The sequence below is a fragment of the Salvelinus sp. IW2-2015 genome, linkage group LG16 (assembly GCF_002910315.2).
Source record: "Salvelinus sp. IW2-2015 linkage group LG16, ASM291031v2, whole genome shotgun sequence".
Taxonomy (NCBI): domain Eukaryota; kingdom Metazoa; phylum Chordata; class Actinopteri; order Salmoniformes; family Salmonidae; genus Salvelinus; species Salvelinus sp. IW2-2015.
This window is the reverse complement of record NC_036856.1, coordinates 749,236-774,933: the sequence shown is the minus strand read 5'-3', so window position 1 is coordinate 774,933 and position 25,698 is coordinate 749,236. Positions and strand designations below refer to the sequence as shown.

At 42.2% G+C, this 25,698-nt stretch overlaps 1 protein-coding gene across 12 annotated transcripts in view; it reads right to left on the bottom strand.

The window, feature by feature from the left end:
- adgrl2a (adhesion G protein-coupled receptor L2a) overlaps positions 1–25,698 on the bottom strand; it is a 199,614-nt gene that overhangs the window by 74,528 nt on the left and 99,388 nt on the right. The window lies entirely within an intron of this gene.

Sequence of the window (25,698 nt, the reverse complement as noted above, 5' to 3'; positions counted from 1 at the left end):
GTGTTCACAGCAAAGGGCATATGCAGTGCATATATCTTCTCCGAAAAATCTTGATATTTAACATAAATCGTGTTCGTTTCATCTGAGTGGATACACTGATCGACAGATACCCAGCAAAAATAATTACAAAATCTCTAGTTTCACGTAACATTTCCTCTGCAGAATGTACTGTATGTGTCATTGTGCAGCAGTATCATTTGTGTTGGCAACACCGTGACTTTTAAGGAGACAATTTTGACAACAGTATCTTCCCCCCCTATTTTCTGAACAATGACCTTTCAGATATACGTTACAGACATTTTAATTGAACAAGAAGTGTTTTGCGGTTCCAGGGAATTGCAGGTGGCCACCCCTTGCTACCTACGAATCATGATAAATACATCAATACCCCGAGCTGGCCATCTTGCCGATGGAGACTATCTGCAGCGCATAGTTCGTAAATCAATCGACCTGTTCTGCTGATTTAGCGATAACATTTGGTTCTCTTGTCACAAACCACTGCCGACATTTACAATAGATCATTGGAAATACATGACAGTTTGTTGGGTAAATATTTATTTATTTTGGTTTGACTCTTCCTGCCTCGTTTTTAAAAGGCATCCTCAGTGTTCTGTCATTGACTCTAAGTCATTAGCATAGTCATGCTAGCCTATTGTCAATGGTTACCATAGATATGCAGTGAATGTGTAGACATACCTTTCAGATAAAACTTGACAAAGTCTTTGTCTTAAGGATCTTTTCCAACTTTCTGCAGTGCAAAATCCACCGACTTGTACAACAATCCAGTGTTAAAATGAAAAGCCCACTAAATCATGATAACATTAGGGAGCTGAATTAGCCATTAGATGTTTCCTGACCGGGCCTGAAGGCAATTAATCTCTCTCAAGTCCCCTTTCTTTTTTTCCGCCTTCCCCAGTCAGCATCTATGACAATTAATATAATTCACTACTCTATTTTCTTCAAATACATACAAGGAGCAAATGTTTACTTTGTCAAAGCGAAAATGTAATTTGTTTTGCTTTTGGCATGAGTAAAAGCAGTTATAGCTCAGTGTAAAATCCAATTTAGACAGTGTCACGAAACAAAACGCAAGCTGTATATTCCCAATGGTCACAGGCACGAGACTGAGAGAGTGAGAGAGAGAGAGAGAGAGAGAGAGAGACCAGAGAGGTGTCTCATAAGGGACTTTACTTTATTAACGACCTTCATGTGTGATAACAGATGAGAAAATCTGCATATTTGTTCATAGAAATTAGTTACAGCCTCCCGAGTGGCGCAGTGGTCTAAGGCACTGCCTCGCAGTGCTAGCTGTGCCACTAGAGATTCTGGGTTCGAGTCCAGGCTCTGTCGCAGCCGGCCGCGACCGGGACACCCATGGGGCGGCGCACAATTGGCCCAGCGTCATCCGGGTTAGGGGAGGGTTTGGCCGGCAGCGATATCCTTGTCCCATCGTGCACTAGCGACTCCTGTGGAAGGCCGGGCGTAGTGCACGCTGACACGGTCACCAGGTGTACAGTGTTTCCTCTGACACATTGGTGCGACTGGCTTCTGGGTTAAGTGGGCATTGTGTCAAGAAGCAGTTTGGTTGGGTTGTGTTTCGGAGGACACAGGGCTCATGACCTTCACCTCTCCCGAGTCCGTATGGGAGTTGCAGCAATGAGACAAGACTGTAACTATGAATTGGATACCACGAAATTGGGGAGAAGAAAGGGTATAAAAAAATAATAATAATAAAAGGAATGAATTACGATTCTGGAAACACACCTCATGCTGAGCCCTTAATGTAGCGCTTGGCTGTCTTGCAGGTTGCATTTCATGAGTCTGCAGTGTGTCAACATTTTCCATATTTTATGTGGTGACTTTGATAATCCCGTTTTTTAATGCATAAGCATATTATGCAAAACTAATATGAATTGCAGCTGGCTCCAACTCGAAGAAATTGCTGGAATGGAATGGAGAATTAACGTCTGGCTTGTTACGTGTATAACATCACTACAAAGATTCATGAATCTAATAAGAATCTAGGTGTATCATGTAGGAAGGAAAGCATTAGACAAAGAAAATGTTCCCAAATATCCCTAACCATATCTCTCAATGTTAGCATTTGCATTGATGGGACATTGAGATATACAGGATTGCCCTAATTTTACAGCTGGAGAGTAGGACCTGGATCTATAGGAGAATCTATGGGAGTTTGTGACTTTGTCTCACATGTGAGTCGGTGAATAAATAAATAAATATTTTTATTTATTTATTTATTTCACCTTTATTTAACCAGGTAAGCTAGTTGAGAACAAGTTCTCATTTACAACTGCAACCTGGCCAAGATAAAGCAAAGCAGTGCGACACAAACAACACAGAGTTACACATGGAGTAAACAAGCGTACAGTCAATAACACAATAGAAAAAAAAGAAAGTCTACATAGTGTGTGCAAATGGCGTGAGGAGGTAAGGTAATAAATAGGCCATAGTAGCAAAGTAATTACAATTTAGCAGATTAACACTGGAGTGATAGATGAGCGATAGATGAGCAGATGATGATGTGCAAGTAGTGATACTGGTGTGCAAAAGAGCAGAAAAGTAAATAAAAACAATATTGGGATGAGGTAGGTAGATTGAGTGGGCTACATCTCATGAGACCAACTGAAAAAGTCTTAAGCCTTCACAGACCAAAGTCCTAACTGTCAATTTGAGAGAGAGTTTATAGATCTTCATATATTACATCAACTTTTGGGGCTTATAGTGTAACATTTCTCAACCAGGGATATGTAAAATATGATGTCGTAGGAGTGGAGTTTTAACAATTTGGTATAGAAACTGATTGCAATACATTCGACGTACATATTACATCTGAAGCTATTGATGTAACATTATGCTGTTGTCACACTATTTACAGTCAATAGGTTGATAAAACAATGTGGATTATTGAAGATTATTTATTGGTGTGCTGTCCATCTCATTTACTATTGACTAGCAGTCACACTTTATTTGGATAGTCCTGTTTGTCCATCTGTAGATGCTCTTCAGATGGATATACTATCAAAAAATCTGTTGATAAGCAACTGCTTGCTACGGTTACGATTATGTTAATTAAGAATATGGGTTAGGGTAAGGGTTAACTTCACTAGGGTATGGGGCAACATTGTGAATTTTGGATGAAAAGCGTTCCCAAATTAAACTGCCTGCTACGCAGCCATAAAAGCTAGAATATGCATATAATTAGTAGATTTGGATAGAAACCACTCTGAAGTTTTTAAAACTATTTGAATGATGTCTGTGAGTATAACAACACTCATATGGCAGGCAAAAACCTGAGAAAAAATCCAACCAGGAAGTGGGAAATCTGAGGTTTGTAGTTTCTCAACTCATTGACTATCAAATACACAGTGTCTATGGGGTCATATTGCACTTCCTAAGGCTTCCACTAGATGTCAACAGTCTTTAGAACCTTGTTTGAGGCTTCTACTGTGAAGTGGGGGCGAATGAGAGGGGATTGAGTCAGAGGTCTGCCAGAGAGGCATGAGCTGACCACACGCGTTCACCTGCAATTATACAGACAAAGGAATTCTCCGGTTGGAATATTATTGAAGATTTATGTTAAAAACATCCTAAAGATTGATTCTATACATCGTTTGACATATTTCTACGGACTGTAACGGAACTGTTGACTTTTCGACTTTTCGGGTTGTTTTGGTCTCTGAGCGCTGTACTCAGATTATTGCATGGTGTACTTTTTCCTTAAAGTTTTTTTTAAAATCTGACACAGCGGTTGCATTAAGGAGAAGTGGATCTAAAATTCCACGCATAACAGTTGTATCTTTTAGCAATAATTATTTTTGAGTATTTCTGTAAATTGATGTGGCTCTCCGCAAAATCACCGGATGTTTTGGAACTACGGAACATAACGCGCCTATGTAAACTCAGATGGAGTTTGGATATAAATATGAACTTTACCGAACAAAACATACATGTATTGTGTAACATGAAGTCCTATGAGTGTCAACTGATGAAGATCAAAGGTTAGTGATTCATTTCATCTCTATTTCTGCTTTTTGTTACTCCTCTCTTTGGCTGGAAAAATGGCTGTGTTTTTCTGTGACTTGGCTGTGACCTAACATAATCGTTTGGTGTTCTTTCCTAGTAAAGCCTTTTTGAAAATCGGAAAATGTGGCTGGATTTACAACAAGTGTATCTTTAAAATACTTGTATGTTTGAGGAATTTTAATTATGGGATTTCTGTTGTTTAGAATTTGTCGCCCTGCAGTTTCACTGGCGGTTGACGAGGTGGGACGCTACCGTCCCACATACCCTAGTGAGGTTAAGTTTAGGGTTAGAATAAGGGTTAAGGTTAGGGTTATTAGACAGTTAGTTGAAATGTCTGTAGAGCATCTACAGTTGGACTACCTAAATAAAGTGATACCCGACTACCCAACGTAACATGAGTTTGTTCTGTCATTCATTTTCAAATACCATGTCACTAACAGCTAATATCAGAATTCCAATCAAGTTGACCAGGAACATGGTATGAAATTAAACTCCCTTCTACTTTCACATCCTCAGTCTTCAATATAGTGGCTTCTCAATAAGAGCGATAACATTCCAAACTCTAATCCCATCACATCCCTGACCTTTTGGGAGAGCCAGACATCAGCACAATTAGATCGTCGTAGAACGCTGCATGGATCTGATGCAAATCTACTTTTGAAATGAGCACTTGGGCTGACAGCAGGAAGTGTCTGATAAGATGCCAACAAAGTGTAACTGATAGCACTCGTGATACCATGTACCCACATGGAATTTAACCTTTCACATTTCGATCATAAAGCATGTCAAAGGAATAATTGGACAAAGAGATAAGGGGCTAATTGAATAATAAATGAAAATAAAAATATATTTCCATTTCCATAAAGAAATACAGTGTGGTCCGAAATGATTGACACCCTTGATAAAGATCACCAATAATGACTGTATAAAATGAATAATAACAATACTGAGCTATATTGTATGCTCCAAGAAATTTTGGAAATAAAATATTTTTTTTATAATCATACAATTGAAAAAGTAATATTTTTTTTCTCAAAAAGGTAGGGGCCAAAATTATTGACACTCCTAAATTCTTAGAAATAAAGTCGTCAAAAGTAAATTATTTGGTTCTGTATTCCTAACACGCAATGACTAAATCAAGCTTGTGACTCGGATGCAAACTTGGATGCATTTGCAGTTCATTTTGGTTGTGTTACAGATTATATCACGTTTCAGACTCAAATGCAGACTGTGTTGAAGAAACAATGTTTATTACAGCAACAGGAGCAGGCAAACGACAGGAAACAGGAGACAAAGTGCTGTGAGACTTGGGTTTACATCTAGAAGTATACGGAGGGTACGGGGCAACAGACGACGAACAGCAGAGGGGCTAATGACATTGGAACATGGGGGAACGGTCTCGGTTTCCAGGGGTGTAGCAGCGGGGCTATAGCTGCGTGCCAGCGCATCCGGCTTAACATCCTTGGGTACCGGTCGGTGTTGCGGAAGCGAAGTGGCCCGGGCCTTATTGAACCCCTCCCAGAGGTCCTGGTACGTCACGGGAAAGGCAGAGAGGTTCGGGGCAATTTCCATAGCCCCCAGGAAAACGTTCCCGGGGCTGGCAGAGCTGATTTCAAGCAATGAGCATGGCACAACGGGCTCCAGCCCACGATGGCACCAGTAGACCGGTCAATCGAGGGATTGTGTCGCTGGAGCCAAGAGAATCCCAATGCCACACGTACGTGCGGAGACTCAATTAGCAGGAATTGGATCGCCTCGCTGTGGTTCCCATAACAAATGTAGGTTGATGGGGGTGGTATGGTGGGTGATCCGGCCTATAGAGCGGTTGTCAAACACTCTGACATTCATGGGAATGGAGAGGGGTTGAGCAGGGATGCCCAGCTCGGACGCCAGAGTAACATCCATAAGACTCTTATCGGACCCCAAGTCGATGAGTATCTGGAGAGACTTGGACTGGTCGCTCCACCGCAGGGTGGCATGGAGAGGGGGGCGAGTAAGGGGAGAAGCAAAATTATCCTTAAGACCAACCAGAGTACTCATTCCTACCAATGAGCTAGGTTGCTTGAAGGGACTGGTAGACAAATAATGACCGGCAGTACCGCAATACAGACAACTCTGGGTGTTAAGTCTGCGTATGCGTTCGGTTGAAGACAGCCTAGCCTTGTAGTCTTCGGAGGATCATGGAGGAACTCGGATAAGCTCGAGTCCACTTGGGACTTCCCGGAGTTCATCAAATGCAAGGTGGGATCCTTTAAAAATTAATTGGGACCGCAATCAGGCCTCTTCTAACTCCTACGTTCCCATAGCCGACCATCAATCCGGATGGTTAAAGTGATGAGTGAGTCAAGATCCGTTGGTAGTTGCCGAGCTACAAGCTCATCCTTTAGTTCCTCCGATAATCCGTGCAGAAACGTGTCGAACAGCGCTTCTGGGTTCCAGGCACCCCCCGCTGCTAGCGTGCTGAAATCCACTGCATAGTCCTGCCGAAGCTGGAGTAACTTCCGGGCAACCTCTCTCCCGGACGCAGGAGCCTCGAAAACTTCTCAACTCCGCCACGAATACCTCCAGACTGAGGCAGACGGTGGATTGTTGCTCCCACACCACCGTGGCCCAGGTGAGTGCCCTCCCGGACACCAGCGTAATAATGTACGCTATCTTTGAGCGATCCAAGGGGAATGAAGAAGGCTGCAGCTCGAAAACGAGGGAGCACTGGGAGAGAAAGGCCTGGCAGATTCTGTAATCTCCATCGTAGCGCTCTGGGGTAGGGAAGCGAGGTTCCCAGGAAAACGTGGTGACGGCGCTGCTACCAGCCGGGTTACCGAGGGGCTGGCAGGTTATCGTCATTGTAGGCTGCCTAGTAGGCAACCCACAGAATTGTTCCCACAATGCGTCCAATTATAGGTCGTGACGTTTGGCCACGTCCTGGAACCCTTCCATCAGACCGCGAAGCAACTCCTTGTGTCTACCAACGATGGCTCCTTGGGAGAAGATGGCGTTGCGGAGCTGGTCCAAGTCTGCTGGGTCAGTCATGGCCAGTTCGTACTATCACGTTTCAGGTAAGACCCAGATGCAGACTGTGGTGAAGTAACAATGTTTATTACTGCAACAGGGGCAGGCAAATGACAGGTCAAGGCAGGCAGGGGACGATAATCCAGAGTAGTGGCAAAGGCACAGGGTCAGGTCAGGCAGAGTGGTCAGACAGGCGGGCTCAGAGTTAGGACAGGCAAAGGTCAAAACCAGGAGAGCGAGAAAAAAGAGAGCTTGAGGAAAAGCAGGAGCTGAGACGCTGGTTGACTTGACAAACAAGACGAACTGGCAACAGACAAACAGAGAACACAGGTATAAGTACCCAGGGGATAATAGAGAAGATGGGGGACACTTGAAGGGGGTGGAGACAAGCACAAGGACAGCTGAAACAGATCAGGGAGTGACAGATTATTTGATAAATTCATTTCTAAATAATGTATTCTGACAATTTACTTTGCGGAACTCCCACTTTGAATTTCAATTCAATTAGAGTCTGTTAAACTCTGAGTGACACGTCTAGCTCCATTTAATCTGAAATGCCGACTGAGGATCGCATCGCAATTATCAAGGCAGACATACCACTCTAGGGGGTGTCCTGCTGATGGTGGTGTGGCCATTTACAAAATCAAAAAGATTCACCGCCACAAAAATGTTAAAAGAGTAGCATTGGAAAACAAAAACAGCACACTCAGTCATCCCTGATACCAGGAAATGTTGACCTATTTTCAACTGCCACGGTTGGTTTACTGGTTTAACAAGGTTTTCTGTGAAATAGGTTGTTAAAAATTAACTGTTAGCAGTGGGTGGAGGTGGGGTGGGGGATATCTAAATCAGTATGTTGCCTTGCAATCTAAACATACTGTCGTCAAACTGTCATCCTGGCTACAGATTACTGTATCTAGGGCTTTCAGAAGACCAAAATGAGAGGCCTCGTATTAAGCAGCACTCTCCTCCAATAGTCGATATTGACAATCAATTCTTCCAGAGGCCATCCATCATATATTCATACTGGTCCGGCTGAATGATAAAGTTGTACCGATCCAGCTGAATTCAAAGGGAACATTTATCCGACCATTTGAGTTCAATCATTCATTACAGCAAATCTCTCTCTTTCTTTTCATTTGACTCGTTAAGTCTAGTTGAAGCTATTAAATTGAGGTCCATTTCCTGGTTTTCAGAGGCATATGAAATCTTAATCTGGTCTTCTTTAAATAAATACTCACACCATATGTACAGAAGGGGAAGTACAAGGCTGTGTGCTGTCAGGCGGCAGAGATGGAGGTCCTTGGAGAGCACTGCAAGCACTTCTGTCACTGATATAAATAGTGTAAGCACAGAGCATTATTCAATGCTCAGGATCAAAACCTGATGGACATTTTTCCTTTGGCCTTGTTTGCCTTTCTAAGAACCTAATAGCTACTTGAAACATCATGATTACATTACCCTGAACAATTACAAGTCATAATGGCTGAGTTTGTAAAAATGTTCACAGCAGTAACAGGGCTGGTTGAAAAGTAAAATCCAGACAAAAACATATTCTAAAATTTGATACAATTACCCCAGCCCTCATTAGAGACCCATTTACATTGATCATTCTCGCTACGTATCGTTCACCCAAAACACATGATCCACAGACCAGACAGGACTAGGCCATGTCATGTTACAGTGATCAATGACCCTGTTATTGAAAACTTACAATAAACCTCATTAGTCTGAAAGAAATCCATACAAATGTGGGCCATTTAGTCATCTTTCATTTCAGAAGTGGGCATACACAGCGGATTGATACAGTGATAATGTACCAGGCAGGGCCAGATTAATGCAGGGGCTTTCCCTTCAAGTTAGTGGATTCGGCTATTTCAGCCACACCCGTTGCTGACAGCCAAGCAATCTCCCTAGACAAACATTAGCAGCAGAACGGCCCGTACTGAACAGATCAGTGACTTTCAACGTGGCATGCCACTTTCCCAACAAGTCAGTTTGTCAAATTTCTGCCCTGCTAGAGCAACCCTGATCAACTGTAAGTGCTGTTATTGTGAAGTGGAAACGTCGAGAAGCAACAATGGCTCAGCAAAGAAGTGGTAAGCCACACAAGCTCACAGAACGGGACTGCTGCGTGCTGAAGTGGGTAGTGCGTAAAAATCGTCTGTAATCTTTGTAAAACATACTACCGAGTTCCAAACTGCCTCTGAAAGCAACGTCAACACAATAACTGTTCGTCGGAGCTTCATGAAATGAGTTTCCATGGCCGAGCAGCCGCAAACAACCCTAAGATCACCATGCGCAATGCCAAGCGTTGGCTGGAGTGGTGTAAAGCTGGCCAACATTGGACTCTGGAGCACGTTCTCTGGAGTGATGATTCACACTATACCATCTAGCAGTCCGACGGACTAATCTGGGTTTGGCAGATGCCAGGAGAACGCTAGCCTGCCTGAATGCCAACTGTAAAGTTTGGTGGAAGAGGAATAATGGTCCGGGGCTGTTTTTCAAGGTTTGGGCTAGGCCCCTTAGATCAGCTTTAATACTGCAGATAGATTGTGGCTTCCATCAATGTAATTGTCTGCATAATTTCCAATCCACCATATTCTTTTGTAAATATACACTACAGTTCAAAAGTTTGAAGTCACTTAGAAATGTCCTTGTCTTTGAAAGAAAAGCAATTTTTTGTCCATTAAAATAACATCAAATTGATCAGAAATACAGTGTAGACATTGTTAATGTTGTAAATTACTATTGTAGCTGGAAACTGCAGATTTATTATGGAATATCTACATAGGGGTACAGAGGCTCACTTTCAGCAAACATCACTCCTGTCTTCCAATGGCACGTTGTGTTAGCTAATCCAAGTTTATAATTTTAAAAGGCTAATTGATCATTAGAAAACCCTTTTGCAATTATGTTAGCACAGCTAAAAACTGTTGTGCTGATTAAATAAGCAATAAAACTGTCCTTCTTTAGACTAGTTGAGAATCTGGAGCATCAGCATTTGTGGGTTCGATTACAGGCTCAAAATGGCCAGAATCAAAGAACTTTCTTCTGTAACTCGTCAGTCTATAATTTTTCTGAGAAAGGCTATTCCATGCAATAAATTGCCAAGAATCTGAAGATCTCGTACAATGCTGTGTTCTACTCCATTCACAGAAAAGCGCAAACTGGCTCTAACCAGAATAGAAAGAGAAGTGGGAGGCCCCGGTGCACAACTGAGCAAGAGGACAAGTACATCAGAGGGTCTAGTATGAGAAACAGATGCCTCACAAGTCCTCAACTGGAAGCTTCATTAAATAGTACCCGCAAAACACCAGTCTCAATATCAACAGTGAAGAGGAGACTCCGGGATGCTGGCCTTCTAGGCAGAGTTGCAAAGAAAAAGCCATAACTCAGACTGACAATAAAAATAAAAGATTAAGATGGGCAAAAGAACACAGACACTGGACAGAGGAAGATTGGAAATAAAATGTTATGGACATACAAATCTAAGTTTGAGGTGTTCAGATCACAAAGAAGAACATTTGTGAGATGCAGAAAAAATGAAAAGATGTTGGAGGAGTGCTTGATGCCATCAGTCAAGCATGGTGGAGCCAATGTGATGGTCTGGGGGGTGCTTTGGTTGTGGTAAAGTGGGAGATATGTACAGGGTAAAAGGGATCTTGAAGAAGGAAGGCTATCACTCCATTTTGCAACGCCATGCCATACCCCGTGCGCTTAATTGGAGGCAATTTCCTCCAACAACAGGACATTTAAAAAAAATATATATACTGTATATATATTTCACCTTTATTTAACCAGGTAAGTTAGTTGAGAACAAGTTCTCATTTACAACTGCGACCTGGCCAAGATAAAGCAAAGCAAAACAACAACACAAAGTTACACATGGAATAAACAAGCATACAGTCAATAACACAATAGGAAAAAAAAGAAAGTCTATATACAGTGTGTGCAAATGGCGTGAGGAGGTAAGGCAATAAATAGGCCATAGTAGCGAATGAATTACAATTTAGCAAATTAACACTGGAGTGATAGATGAGCAGGTGGTGATGTGCAAGTAGAAATACTGGTGTGCAAAAGAGCAGAAAAGTAAATAAAAACAATATGGGGATGAGGTAGGTAGATTGAGTGGGCTATTTACAGATGGGCTATGTACAGCTGCAGCGATCGGTTAGCTGCTCAGATAGCTGATGTTTAAAGTTAGTGAGGGAAATATGAGTCTCCATCCAGCTTCAGCGATTTTTGCAATTCGTTCCAGTCATTGGCAGCAGAGAACTGGAAGGAAAGGTGGCCAAAGGAGGTGTTGGCTTTGGGGATGACCAGTGAGATATACCTGCTGAAGCGCGTGCTACGGGTGGGTGTTGTTATCGTGACCAATGAGCTGAGATAAGGCAGAGTGTCACATTCCTGACCTTATTTCCTTTGTTTAGTTGGTCAGGACGTGAGCTGGGTGGGCATTCTATGTTATGTGTTTCTATGTTGGGTTGTCAACTAGCCTGATATGGTTCTCAATCAGGGGCAGGTGTTTTACGTTTCCTCTGATTGAGAACCATATTAAGGTAGGCTGTTCTCACTGTTTGTTTGTGGGTGATTGTTGCTGTGTCTGTGTTTGTTCGCCACACAGTACTGTTTCGTTCGTTCGTTTGTTCCTTCCTTCCTGTTCGTGCGTTCATTTTTATATGTTCTCAAGTTCAGGTCTGTTCACGTCGTTTATTGTTTTGTAGTTTGTTTAAGTGTTTTTCCGTCTTCGTTTACATAATAAATAAGTATGTATTCAAACCACGCTGCATATTGGTCCAATCCTTGCTCCTCCTCAGACGAGGAGGAAGACGAGCGTTACACAGAGCTTTACCTATCATAGATTTATAGATGACCAATGACCCAACGCACAGCCCCAAACTGTGCAATAACTATTTAGGGAAGAAGCAGTCAGCACAGTCACCGGATCTCAACCCAATTGAGCTGTTGTGGGAGAAACTTGACTGTATGGTACGTAAGAAGTGCCTATCAAGCCAATCCAACTTGTGGGAAGTGCTTCAGGAAGCATGGGGTGAAATCTCTTCAGATTACCTCAACAAATTGACAACTAGATTGCCAAAGGTCTGCAAGGCTGTAATTGCTGCAAATGGAGGATTCTTTGACGAAAGCAAAGATTGATGGACACAATTATTATTTCAATAAAAAAATCATTATTTACAAACTTGTCAGCGTCTTGGCTATATTTTCTGTTCATTTTGCAACTCATTTAATGTATGTTTTCATGGAAAACAAGGACATTTCTAAGTGACTCCAACTTTTGAACGGTAGTGTACAGTCGTGGTCAAAAGTTGAGAATGACACAAATATACAATTTCACAAAGTCTGCTGCCTCAGTTTGTATGATGGCAATTTGCATATAATCCAGACTGTTATGAAGAGTGATCAGATGAATTGCAATTAATTTGCCATGTAAATGAACTGAATCCCCAAAATACATTTCCACTGCATTTCAGCCCTGCCACAAAAGGACCAGCTGACATCATGTCAGTGATTCTCTCGATAACTTCTTATGGCTGAAGGGGCAGTATTGAGTAGCTTGGATGAAAGGTGCACAAAGGTGCCCAGAGTAAACGGCCTACTCCTATGTCATAGTTGCTAATATATGCATTTTATTAGTATTGGATAGAAAACACTCCGAAGTTTCTAAAACTGTTTGAATTATGTCTGTGAGTATAACATAACTCATATAGCAGGCAAAAACCTGAGAAGTTCCACTTCCTGTTTGGATATTTTCTGGGGGTGCCAGATTTTCAACCAAGCTCTCATTGAAAATACAGAGAGATATGGATGGGTTTTCACTTTCTACGGCTTCCACTAGATGCCAACAGTCAATAGAACTTTGTCTGATGACTCTAATGTGAAGGGGGGCCGAAGGAGACAGGAATGAGTAAGCACTGCCATGAGGTGACCACGCTTTGACCACGCGCGTTCACGTGAGAGGGAGCTGCGTTCCATCTCTCAACTGAAGTCAATGTAATTCTCCGGTTGGAACGTTATTCAAGATGTATGGTAAGGTTAACATGCATGAAACCAATTATTTTACGGTTACAGACGTCAACAAATGAGAACGCCTGAGGAATGGGAGTGGTGCTGGAGGCTGCATGGCCTGGGTTAACCTCTACATTAACAGAGGAACAGAGGAGGAGTAGGATAAGGGTACGGCTAATGTCTATAAGAACTGGTTGTGTAGTGCGTTCGGAACAGAGAGTTAAAGGAGCAGGTTTCTGGGCGCGATAGAATAGATTCAAGGCATAATGTATAGACAAGGGTATGGTATGATGTGAGTACAGTGGAGGTAAACCTAGGCATTGAGTGACGATGAGAGAAGTTTTGTCTCTAGAGGCACCAGTTAAGCCAGTTGAGGTCACTGCATGTGTGGGGGGTGGAACAAAGGGGCTAGCTAAGGCATATTGGGCAGGGCTGGAGGCTCTAAAGTGAAATAAGACAATAATCACTAACCAAAACAGCAATAGACAAGGTATATTGCCATTAGGGAGAGGCATGTGTAGCCGAGTGATCATAGAGTCCAGCGAGTAGCAATAGATGAGTCAGGGAGCCAATTCAGTAGTCGCTACTATGTGAGGCGAGCTGGAGATACGGCGATTCAGACAGCAGCTAGCCTCCGGGGACGTCGCAACGGAAGAGGCTGTTGAAACCACCTCGGACGGTTACGTCGGCAGACCAGTCGTGATGGCTTGGCGGGGTTCCATGTCGGCAGTAAAGTGTCCGGGCCAATTGGCAAAAGAGGTATTGTAGTCCCAAGAATTGGCTGATGGACCTCTTTGGCTAGCCGGGAGACGGGCCTAGCTTCAGCCTAACTGGTGCTTGCTACGGGACAGAGATGTTAGCCAGGAGTAGCCACTCGGATAGCAGCTAGCTAGCTGCGATGATCTGGTGTAAAGGTTCAGAGCTTGCGGTAGGAATCTGGAGATGTGGTAGAGGAAAAGCAGTCCGATATGCTCTGGGTTGATATCGAGCTGTGCAGACTGGCAGGAATTGACCAGACTGAGGCTGGCTGATGTCCGAGTTAACGGTGATGACCGCTAGCAGTGGCAAACTGACTACTAGCTAGTAGCTAGTTAGCTGGCTAGCTTCTGAAGGTGGTTCCGGTTCTAATGTGTAGAAAATAGCTGATCCGTACCACATTGGGTGAGGTGGGTTGCAGGAGAGTATGTTCAGTCCGTAGATGGAAATTGAGATTAAAAAAATATACAAATATGTACGAAGAAAACTATATATACACGGGACGGAAAGGGACAAGACAAAACAGACGTCCGACTGCTACGCCATCTTGGAGACCATCCAAGTACTATCATTGTACCATTTACACCTTCTTTATCCTGTGCATGTGACAAATAAACTACCACATGTGAATCATTGAAGAGATGGGTAAGGCTTAAGAGGGTGTGAACGATGCTGAATGGGTGCAGACAAAGAACAGCTCTCCTGTAAGTGTACCAAAATATTCAAGGGCCATTTTCTCAAAAGTGGGGTTACAAGTTTATCAACTTTCAAAGCAGAATTACTTTCCCATTGTTCCTCAACTGCAGTGTATGATATACCATTTTCTAGCTCTCAAATGTTCCCCATGTTCACCACTTGAGCTTATGCCACATCGCAAATGTTACTATCGGTTTATTATAAAGGGCCTTTTTCTTCAACAGTAAATTTACCACACATCAAATTGCATCTTGGTGCAAGGATTTGTTCACAGAAAATGATGGTGTTTGGGGTAATAAAAAAACAAAGCCCTGGGGCCTATTCCGGCCCTGATACTAGGAAACAATGTATTACTAGTACAATTTTAAATATTAAAGTAATAATACTATAAATTACATATTATTTAAAATCTGTACTAAAACTGTATATCCTTGCAGGTCCACATATGCTGGGGAGGGGTCTCTGTTAAACATTTCTGTACATACAATCACCCACTTGAGCTGCCTAATTGCTTGCAGCTGGCCATTCTAATTGAGCTACAGCAGTCCTAAGGCTATTTTCATAAAATCATGGTGCTCATATAAAACCCGATATAAAAATAACTCCTAGTGCCAACAAGATCCATCAAAGTCATTGCGTCTATGTGATACTCTACAAGACAGCAGTTCATTATGTTGTGAACCGTTTTCGATTAGATGATGTGCTTTCTTATCTCAGATTAGTTGTGGAAAAACATTAAAGAAAGTAATGCCGACTGTGTGTCCTAAACATATGATGGCGTAATTATAAGAGAGAACATACATAATTGTATGCCAGTTGTCCCACATATGGAGTTTTTCAGCTCATTTCGGCTCAAAAAAGGGCAAAGAACAGTACCCCATTTTGACTTGTGGAAATGTAGAAGATCAGACCTCCTGGCTATAACACTGACTTTGCATTCCAATACCCAGAGAAGATCATTATATGTTTTGAAGATAATTGATGTTGGCTGCTTAGGCATTGTTTATTGGATTTTCTTTCCAAATTTCCTAAAATTGCGATATAACACTAAAAGCTTAGTTTTTTTATTTGGATCATGAGTAAAATCATGCAGTATATGATTTGTTTTATTACAATTTTGAACCAAACGTGACCTTTGTCCTAAGGTTGTGGGACACTGACCTAAAGTAAATGTATGAAGAAAAAAAATGTACTTCCCTTCATCTACTCTTGTATAACACATAAGTTTATTTCAAGAAACAATAGTTCCCAAGTCTATTCATGATATTACCAAATACAGTGGGGAGAACAAGTATTTGATACACTGCCGATTTTGCAGGTTTTCCTACTTACAAAGCATGTAGAGGTCTGTAATTTTTATCATAGGTACACTTCAACTATGAGAGACGGAATCTAAAACAAAAATCCAGAAAATCACATTGTATGATTTTTAATTAATGAATTTGCATTTTATTGCATGACATAAGTATTTGATACATCAGAAAAGCAGAACTTAATATTTGGTAGAGAAACCTTTGTTTGCAATTACAGAGATCATCACGTTTCCTGTAGTTCTTTGACTAGGTTTGCACACACTGCAGCAGGATTTGGCGCCCATCCTCCAGTACAGATCTTCCAGATCCTTCAGGTTTTCGGGGCTGTCGCTGGGCAATACGGACTTTCAGCTCCTTCCAAAGATGTTCTATTGGGTTCAGGTCTGGAGACTGGCTAGGCCACTCCAGGACCTTGAGATGGCTTCTTACGGAGCCACTCCTTATTTGCCCTGGCTGTGTGTTTTGTGGTCGTTGTCATGCTGGAAGACCCAGCCATGACCCATCTTCAATGCTCTTACTGAGGGAAGGAGGTTGTTGGCCAAGATCGCGATACATGACCCCATCCATCCTCTCCTCAATACAGTGCAGTCGTCCTGTCCCCTGTTGCAGAAAAGCATGCCCAAAGAATGATGTTTCCACTGCCATGCTCACGGGTGTGGATGGTGTTCTTGGGGTTGTACTCATCCCTTCTTCTTCCTCCAAACACGGTTGAGTGGAGTTTTAGACCAAAAAAGCTCTATTTTTGTCTCATCAGACCACATTGGACTTCTCCCATTCCTCCCTGGATCATCCAGATGGTCATTGGCCAAACTTAGATGGGCCTGGACATGCGCTGCTGGAGGCCAGGGGGACCGTTGCGTGCGCTGCAGGATTTTAATCCTGACGGCGTAGTGGGTTACTAATGGTGTTCTTTTGAGACTGGTGGTCCCAGCTCTTCTGTGCAGGTCATGACCAGGTCCTGCCGTGTGAGTTCTGGGCTGATCCTCACTTCTCATGATCATTGGATGCCCCACGAGTGTGAGATGCTTGGCTATGGAGCCCCAAGACCGAGGGTGATTTGACCGTCATCTTGAACTTCTTCCATTTTCTAATATATTGCGCCAACAGTTGTTGGCGCTTCTCCAAGCTGCTTGCGCTTATGTGTCTCTGTAGCCCAATCCGCAGCTTGTCTGCAGGTCTACATTCTATCCCTGATGTCCTTACAACGCTTCTGGTCATGGCCATTGTGGAGAGGTTGGAGTCTGTTGATTGAGTGTGTGGACAGGTGTCTTTTATACTGGTTAACGAGTTCAAACAGGTGCAGTTAATACAGGTTAATGAGTGGATAACAGGAGGGCGTTCTAAGAAAAACTAACAGGTCGTGAGAGCCGGGAATTCTTACTGGTTGGTAGGTGATCAAATACTTACGTCATGCAATAAAATGCAAATGAATTACTTAAAAATCATACAATGTAATTTTCTGGATTTTTGTTTTAGATTCCGTCTCTCACAGTTGAAGTGTACCTATGATAAAAATTACAGACCTCTACATGCTTTGTAAGTAGGAAAACCTGCAAAATCGGCAGTGTATCAAATACTTGTTCTCCCCACTGTAGTTCTGACTACATTTTGTCCCTAAAAGAAATATCCACTTGATGTGACATAATTCTGGGATTAAACAAAGAGTCAGCATTTGGGGACTATTGCACTGGGAAGGGTTCTCTTGCAATGAGGAAGTACAGAAGACATGGATGGAGCACATGGCCTGAACAGATTGTTAACTTCATCAGAAATATTTATCAAAATATTGCACTTCTCTGCCAATGAAATTAAAGGGGTCAGTTACTTAGTCATTTTTTGAAAAAAAAGAGTTGAATTTGAATTTATATATGAAAATAATTCATATTTTTTTTTTTTTTTTTTTACAATTTAAGTATAAAATGCAATGAAAACATGTTGTGGTGAAATCATATGGAAGGTTTACTGTTAAAAATAAGGCCCCAAATGGACCATATGTAACCGATGTGAAATGGCTAGCTAGTTAGCGGTGGTGCGCGCTAATAGCGTTTCAATCGGTGACGTCACTCGCTCTGAGGTCTTGAAGTAGTTGTTCCCCACGGCTTTTGTGGCGCGATGGGTAACGATGCTTCGAGGGTGGCTGTTGTTGATGTGTGCAGAGGGTCCCTGGTTCGAATCCAGTTAGGGGTGAGGAGAGGGACGGAAGCTAAACTGTTACATTGATGCTGTTGGCCCGTGACTGGTTACTGGTTGCAATTTGATCCTTTTAAGTGGTTATGAGTACAAAATGTATATACTGTATTAATTCTCCCACGCATGGTTTCTCACTCGCGGCAGGTGACCATTCCTCTGGTGACCTCTGAGTCTGTCTCTGCCCTTTGGGGAGGGTCAAAAAAAAAATCTCTCTCCCTAGTGATGATGCAGGTAGATACAGTGCCTTCAGAAAGTATTCACACCCCTTGAATCTTTCCACATTTTATTGTGTTAGAGCCTGATTTCATGTCACTGACCTACACACAATTTCCCCCATAATGTCAAAGTGGAATTACTATGTTGGTTTTAGAAATGTTTAGAAATGTATAAAAAATGAAAAGTTTAAATGTCTTTAGTCGATTAGTATTCAACCCCTTTGTTATGGCAAAACTACAAATATTTGTTATTTGTATTACCTTTATTTAACTAGTCAAGTCAGTTAAGAACAAATTCTTATTTACAATGACGGCCTACCCAGGCCAGATGCTGGGTCAATTGTGCGCCGCCCTATGTGACTCCCAATCATGGCTAAAAGTGACTCAGCCTGGATTCGAACCAGGGACTGTAGTGACGCCTCTTGCACTGAGATGCAGTGCCTTAGACCGCTGCGTCACTCGGGAGCCCAAATAAGTTCAGGAGTAAAATTTATGTAACAAGTCACATAATACGTTGCATGGACTCACTCTGTGTGCAATAACAGTGTTTAACACGACTACCTCATCTCTGTACCCCACACATACAATTATCTGTAAGGTCCCTCAGTCGAGCAGTGAATTTCAACCACAGATTCAACCACAAAAAACAGGGAGGTTTTCCTATGCGTCATAAAGAAGGGCACCTACTGATAGATGGGTAAAAAAACAAAACAGACATTGAATATCCTTTTGAACATGGTGAAGTTATTATTTACACTTTGGAAGGTGTATCAATACACCCAGTCACGACAAAGATACAGGAATCCTTCCTAACTCAGTTGCTAGAGAAGAAGGAAACCTCTCAGGAATTTCACCATGTGGCCAATGGTGACTTTAAAACAGTTACAGCATTTAATGGCTGTGTTCGGAGAAAATTGAGGATGGATCAACAACATTGTAGTTACTCCACAATACTAACATAATAGAGTGAAAAGAAGGATGCCTGTGCAGAAAAAAAAGTTAAAACATGCATTTTGTTTGCAATAAGACACTAAATTAAAGCTGCAAAACATGGGGCAAAGAAATCAACTTTATGTCCGGAATACAAAGCATTACATTTGGGGAAAATGCAACATAACACATGACTGAGTACCACTTAATATTTTCAAGCATGGTGGGGGCTGCATCATGTTATGGGTACGCTTGTTGTCGGAAAACACTGGGGAGTAATTTTGGAGGATAAACAGACACTGGGAGACAAATTCACCTTTCAGCAGGACAATAACCTAAAGTCTCTCCTGAGTGGCTTAGTTACAGTTTTGACATAAATCAGCTTTAAAATCTATGGCAAGACCAGAAAATGGCTGTCTAGCAATTATCAACAACCATCTTGACGGAGCTTGAATATTTTTTTTAGGAATAATGTACAAATATTCTACAATACATTTGCAGAAATGTCAAAAAACATGTTTTCACTTTGTCATTATGTGGTATTGTGTGTAGATGGGTGAGAAGAAAAAAAAGATTTAATACATTTTGAATTCAGGCTGTAACAAAAAAAAAAGTGGAATAAGTCAAGGGGTTTGAATACTTTCTGAAGGCACTGTATTGGGGTGGGCTGTGTTGCGCCCATTCCTGGTCCTCACTCCCTGCATTAGACCATCCATCCCCTTGGTTCCTCTCTGTCTGTCTAACCAGTTTCACTCCTCCTGACCGATTGCTACGTGATCCACCCTGGGAGGGCCCCCATCAGCCGTGCATCTTTTAGAGATTTCCCCACTGCTCTTCAACACACCCGGCTAGCCTCACTCCGAGCGAGACCCAGTCGACCCGTCCGTCTCAGTGGTCCTCCCATAGCGTTCCGACTCAGGGCATGGCACACCTAGGCTGGTGGATGGTCTAACACAAGTGTGCTTGGGTCTTATCAATCACTGGAGGACTGGGCCCCTGCGCTTCGCTGTGTGCCCAGGTAAACCTCAATGTTGCAGGGTTGATCCTAGTTGATCCTGCCAGCATTCTATATCAAATAAAATGTGTGCCGAATACAACAGGTTTAGACCTTTCCATGAAATGCTTAATTACAAGCTCTTAACCAACAATGCAGTTAAGAAAATAATTACTAAATAAACAAAAGGAAAAAAAGTAACACAATAAAATAACAGGGGGTACCGAATCAATGTGCGGGGGTACAGGTTAGTCAAGGTAATTGAGGTAATATGTACATGTACAGTAGGTAGGGGTAAAGTGACTACGCATTGATAATAAACAGTGAGTAGCATTAGTGTAAACAAATGCAAATAGTTCGGGTAGCCATTTGATTCATTGTTCAGCAGTCTTTTGGACCTAGACTTGGTGATCCGGTACCACTTGCCGTGCGGTAGCAGAGTGAACAGTCTATGACTTGGGTGATTGGAGTCTTTGGCAATTCTTTGGGCCTTCATCTGACACCGCTTAGTATAGAGGTCCTGGATGGCAAGAAGCTTGCCCCCAGTGATGTACTGGGCCGTACGCACTACCCTCTGTAGAACCCTACAGTCGGATGCCGAGCAGTTGCCATACAAGACGGTGACGCAACCGGTCAGGATGCTCTTGATGGTGCAGCTGTGTAACTTTTTGAGGATCTAGGGACCCATGCCAAATCTTTTCAGTCTCCTGAGAGGGAATAGGCGTTGTCGTGCCTTCTTCACATACCAAACATTAAGCTAAGCAAGTCCAAAGATGAAGCCGGTCTGTACAGTGAAAGTGTGAATGGTTCATTAAATCAGCTGTGGTTCGATTAATCGCTCCAATGTTACTTGGATAACTGTGGCAATTCTAGATGTGAGATAGTGTGCTGAAATTTGGGAATGTGTGCATTTAGCAGACGCAATACCTATTTTTTACATAGACAGAGCAGGTAATTTCCATGTAAAATGACCTATGAGCACCAGCATGTGAAGTTCATAGGAGCATGTCAAATTGGGTGTCAAATTAAAGCTAAGAGTCTATTTGTTTTTGAAATGATGGAATGTATACCAAATTGAACCACTATCCATCCTAAAAAATGTGAAATAAACTAAGGCTTTGATTTCTTGTTGAACAGATGAAAAACGGGTCTTAGAAAACATCTACCAGAAAAAGTCTTAAAAAGTATTAGAAATACATCATAACACAATCATGTTGAATTAAAGACCCCTGCCAACTATTATCAACACATATTTAGTTTTGGATCCATTTTTCTGCCTTCTGTAAGTTTAAGAAACATTGCCTTATGCCTTGGAAATTCCGTTACCAAAAACACACATAGCTTTTTGATATTTTCTAAGGATAATGAAAGTTCACAGAAGTAACAAGTAAAGGTAGACCTATCAATTAGTTGTAGTGTTTTTGTTTATGAATTATTAAGTGATTAAAACTCCAATTTTCCCCAGAATTGGTAACTGAATTTCTGCAATTGAATTGGCTACAATAGGAAATCATAATAGTTACAAACCACAGTTGAGTACATAGGTTTGGAGAGTACTGCACAGCACAGTAAAGAAAAGTAGAGTATAGTTCAGTACTGTACAGTGCAGTAGAGTTCAGTACAGTACAAAGTAGAGCACACTAGAATTGAGTACACAATAATACTGTACTGAACTCTTCTGTACTCTACTCGGCTGTACTGTACTCTACTGTACAGTAATCTACTGAACTATACTGAACTCTATTGTACTTAACTGAACTCTACTCTGTGCTGTGCTGTACTTTGATGTCCAAACTCGTGAAACAGACTTCTATGATTGGTTCAGATTTGGTCTGGTCCGAACCAACCAAATGTGGCCTTGTTTGGTTGTAGAGCTCATTAAAATAATAGTAAGTGTGTAGAATAATACCCAAATATGCAAAGGAGGATATTGCAAATGTATACCTTTGTATATCTATTTAGGATACATCACCACACCATGAAGAGAATTAAATTCTCTTCATGGTGATTCCGTTACCGGGTGTAAATCCACTTCACTTATTGTAGTTCAGTAACCAAAATAGATTTTTTTTCAACGTCAATGTGTCATGTCATCGTTAACAACCCATTCATTTTGCAGACATAGTTGAATCTTAATTCGGAGCAGATTTTGGAAAACATGGACAAATAAAAAACGAGATTCAGTGACCAAACCAAAGTTCTACCAGAATTTTTTTTGTGTAAAATTTCTGTGTAAATCGTTAAAAGTAGTCCTAGTGCATATAGTTGTATGGTTTGTTAAACTTTTAAATCAATGTTTTTGTTTGGCATACATTTTAAGTGAAGTGAGTCTCTGTTACTGTGGAATTGCCCTGCATTTCAATAATGCCTTGTGATCTTGGGTGCTAATTCAAGCTTTCCCTAATTTTTATTTTTTTTTTTTTTATTTCACCTTTATTTAACCAGGTAGGCTAGTTGAGAACAAGTTCTCATTTGCAACTGCGACCTGGCCAAGATAAAGCATAGCAGTGTGAACAGACAACACAGAGTTACACATGGAGTAAACAATAAACAAGTCAATAACATGGTAGAAAAAAGAAAAAAAGAGAATTATATACAATGTGTGCAAAAGGCATGAGGTAGGCCATAAATCGAATAATTACAATTAGCAGATTAACACTGGAGTGATAAATCATCAGATGATCATGTACAAGAAGAGATACTGGTGTGCAAAAGAGCAGAAAAGTAAATAAATAAAAGCAGTATGGGGGGTGAGGTAGGTAAATTGGGTGGGTAGTTTACAGATGGACTATGTACAGCTGCAGGGATGGTTAGCTGCTCGGATAGCAGATTTTAAAAGTTGTTGAGGGAGATAAAAATCTCCAACTTCAGAGATTTTTTGCAATTCGTTCCAGTCGCAGGCAGCAGAGAACTGGAAGAAGGAAGGCGTCCAAATGAGGTTTTGGCTTAGGGATGATCAGTGAGATACACCTGCTGGAGCGCGTGCTGCGGGTGGTGTAGCCATCGTGACCAGTGAACTGAGATAAGCGGCACTTTACCTAGCATAGCCTTGTAGTGACCTGAGCCAGTGGGTCTGACGACGACATGTAGGCGAGGCCAGCCGACTAGGGCATACAGGTCGCAGTGGTGGGTCGTATAAGGTGCTTTAGTAACAAAACGAATGGCACTGTGATAAACTGCATCCAGTTTGCTGAGTAGAGTATTGGAAGCTATTTTGTAGATGACATCGCCGAAGTCGAGGATCGGTAGGATAGTCAGTTTTACTAGGGTAAGTTTGGCGGCGTGAGTGAAGGAGGCTTTGTTGCGGAATAGAAAGCCGATTCTTGATTTGATTTTGGATTGGAGATGTTTGATATGAGTCTGGAAGGAGAGTTTGCAGTCTAGCCAGACACCTAGGTACTTATAGATGTCCACATATTCTAGGTCGGAACCGTCCAGGGTGGTGATGCTAGTTCGGGCGTCGCGGGTGCAGGCAGCGAACGGTTGTAAAAGCATGCATTTTGGTTTTACTAGCGTTAAGAGCAGTTGGAGGGCCACGAAGGAGTGTTGTATGGCATTGAAGCTCGTTTGGAGGTTAGATAGCACAGTGTCCAAGAAGGGCCGGAAGTATATAGAATGGTGTCGTCTGCGTAGAGGTGGATCAGGAATCGCCCGCAGCAAGAGCAACATCATTGATGTATACAGAGAAAGAGTCGGCCGAGAATTGAACCCTGTGGTACCCCCATAGAGACTGCCAGAGGACGGGCAACATGCCCTCCGATTGACACACTGAACTCTGTCTGCAAAGTAGTTGGTGAACCAGGCAAGGCAGTCATTAGAAAAAACCGAGGCTACCTGAGTCTGCCGATAAAAATATGGTATTGACAGAGTCGAAAGCCTTGGCCAGGTCGATGAAGAGGCTGCACAGTAATGTCTTTTATCGATGGCGGTTATGATATCGTTTAGTACCTTGAGCGTGGCTGAGGTGCCCGTGACCGGCTCTGAAACCGGATTGCACAGCGGAGAAGGTACGGTGGGATCGAGATGGTCAGTGATCTGTTTGTTGACTTGGCTTTCGAAGACCTTAGATAGGCAGGGCAGGATGGATAAGTCTGTAACAGTTTGGGTCCAGGGTGTCTCCCCCTTTGAAGAGGGGGATGACCCGCGGCAGCTTTCCAATCCTTGGGGATCTCAGATGATACGAAGGAGAGGTTGAACAGGCTGGTAATAGGGGGTGCGACAATGGCGGCGGACAGTTTCAGAAATAGGGGGTCCAGATTGTCAAGCCCAGCTGATTTGTATGGGTCCAGGTTTTCCAGCTCTTTCAGAACATCTGCTATCTGGATTTGGGTAAAGGAGAAGCTGGGGAGGCTTGGGCGAGTAGCAGCGGGTAATGATAGAATTATGAAAATGAATTGTTTTGCATTCATCCATTAATACGTTATGCAAACAATATGTTATTATAGTGTGAAGACTAGATAAAAGAAAACATACTACTCAATCCTAACTTCAAATACATTTGTTTTCCGTGGCTTTCATATAAAGCATGTATTGATGTCAATGGAAGATTTTCACAAAATATGATGTTATCTAGTGTTAGTACTTGGCTCAGCGTGATACAGTGGTGCGAATGGTCAGAATAGTTTCTTCATTAATTGTCTCTGACTGGCATGAGCTGGTTTTAAACATACAAGAACCATTTTATCCAGAAAATGCTAAACTTTTATGGCCAAGGTATGCATTAAAAACAAAACAAAAAGAGATAAATTATAACGTCAATGCAACCGAAAGCAGTCACTCGCTGATACAGTATACTTGCTGATGGAAGTTTATTCAACACTATCACAATGGAGGGTCATTTTCCCATAGACACCTTTGTAAAGTCTCTGGAACCATTGCCTTTGTTCTAACGAGATACACCCTTTTCACATTATTGTGCCGAACCCATCCGTACTCTGCTAGCTCGGATATATTAATTTCATATTGCCCCTTCCAGCACGGTTCCAGCAACGATGGTGGATGTTTAACCAGGACCATGCAGTCAGAGGAGTTTGGCTTGGTTTGGCCGGCTCATTAGTGTGAAAAGGCTACTAGAGGCTTGGGTGAAAAGAAGTTGGAGAATGTCTAAGGACAATGTTTGATCCAGTGGGCACTTTCTCTGTGACTATACGTCTGAGCCTGTGTGCTACTCAGCAGGGTCACACACACGGGGTATTAAAACCGGATCAACCGTGGGAGTCAGCTATCTGACTTCATCAAATACGACTTGACAATAACCCCCCTGAATACAACGGCAACTCTGTTTTATTTCATTATTTCTTATTTCCCCAGACAGATTTGCCAGAGTTGCTGACAGCCTCAAATGATCCAATATCTTGGGTTGTGGGCGCTCGTACGTCATGCCATCCCATGCACTTTGTCTCACTGCAACCCTGTGTGACAAGACCTTGTGTATTAAGATGCACAGCTATACTACGGGTTGTTTACTGAGGTGTGCAGGTGTTCATATCTATTCCAGCCACATTCAAGCAATGCTTTGTGT